Source organism: Empidonax traillii, unplaced genomic scaffold (genome assembly GCF_003031625.1).
Source record: "Empidonax traillii isolate 1590-97213 ecotype Southwest subspecies unplaced genomic scaffold, ASM303162v1 scaffold1596:size141963, whole genome shotgun sequence".
In the NCBI taxonomy this organism is placed as follows: domain Eukaryota; kingdom Metazoa; phylum Chordata; class Aves; order Passeriformes; family Tyrannidae; genus Empidonax; species Empidonax traillii.
This window is the reverse complement of record NW_020956789.1, coordinates 21,647-23,480: the sequence shown is the minus strand read 5'-3', so window position 1 is coordinate 23,480 and position 1,834 is coordinate 21,647.

The following is a 1,834-nucleotide window of genomic DNA, read 5'->3' as shown; positions in this document are numbered from 1 at the left end:
AAATCAGAACTATGACACATGGTTACCTCGTGTTGAGGAGCCATTTTGTGGTCAGGGGTGGTGTTCTACAGTTGCCTATGGTTGCAGTTCTGCTGCAGTTATTTACAGTTATAGTTCTGCTACAGTTACTAATAGGTGCAATCCTGCTACCGTTCCTTACAGTTACTGTGTGAAGGCTTGTCAGAAAGCATGTAAGGCAGTGGGACCAGCCAGGGCTCACTGCCAAGGGACCATGCAGCCAGGACAGGGAAACAATCTGATAGGTTGGGAAAGACAACCAATGGACTGACAAAGGAAGGTATGACCCGGCCCTGAGAGACCCAATCGAATTCAAGAAGAGGGCTATATCACCTTTTAAGGAAGAAGAGGAGCGGGGCTTGCCATGGGAGGAGCAAGGGAGTGGTTATGTAAATCAAGAGACCTTAAAACGACTCATCTCTCCCATCCTCGGTGTGGTTTTGGGCTCTGGCAAGAGGCTGACTGCACCCAACACGCTGAAAATAAAGTTCTTTGTTTCACTTTATTTGACCATCTTTGAAACTTTAATGAGATACATTTCTCACACTAACCCCCTCCCCCCCCCCCCCCCCCCCCCCCCCCCCCCCACCCCCCCCCCCCTTCCTTCCCGCAGTAAAGAGAAAAAAAAAGCAAACCTGAGCTCTCCCTCCCCCAGTTGTAGCAATGGGCGAGGGGACAGTTTAACTGGTGTTCTGAGGTTACTTAGCATTTCAATGAAGCAGCTGTTAAACTCTGGCCTCGCCTAACAATACCATAGTAGCTTGCTAGCAAGGAGCTGTTGGTATGGGAAAATTCACTAGGAAAAAGCAAATAAGTATAGAACTATAACAGACGGATAACAGCATGCGGAATTTTTTGCAACAATGTGGGGTTCATCATCTCTTTGGCATACCACATAACCCACAGGGGCAAGCTATTGTCGAATGGCACCACTCTATATTAAAAGCCATGCTCTTAAAACAAAAAGGAGGAATATGACACACCAAGAGCAATTGGATAAAGCTGTATTTACCCTTTTTATTTTTTTGTAATTTGGATCACTTTAATTGTAGCAGAGCAGGCCATCATTACTGTGTCCAGTTTTGGGCCCCTCAGTTCAGGAAGGATATTGAGGTGCTGGAGCAGGTCCAGAGAAGAGCAACCAGGCTGGTGAAGGGACTTGAGCACAAGTCCTATGAGGAGAGGCTGGGGGAGCTGGGGTTGTTTAGCCTGGAGAAGAGAAGGCTCAGGGGTGACCTCATCACTCTCTACAACTACCTGAAAGGAGGTTGTAGCCAGGTGGGGGTCGGTCTCTTCTCCCAGGCACCTATCAGTAAGACACGAGGGCGTGGTCTTAAACTCTGCCAGGGGAGGTTTAGGTTAGATATTAGGAAGAAATTCTTTTCAGAGAGGGTAATCAGGCATTGGAATGGGCTTCCCAGGGAAGTGGTGGATTGTCCATCCCTGGAGGTTTTTAAGATGAGACTAGATGTGGCACTTAGTGCCATAGTGTAGTAACTGTGGTGGTAGTGGATCAAGGGTTGGACTTGATGATCTCAGAGGTCCTTTCCAACCCGTCTGATTTTATGATTCTATGATTACAGGCCCACTGTAATTCATTACACAAACAAAAGCTGAAAGTATTATACAAGGATCCCCAGGGGGATGCTCAATGGCAAGATTCTGTCGAGTTGTTAGCATAGGGAAGGGGGTATGCATGTGTTTTATCGCCCACAAGACACTGTTGGCTTCCAGCACGTTGGTAAAACTGTATCATGAGTTATATGGACCCGACACACAATCCTATTCTGCAAATGAAGAAGCTGAACGTCGAGAC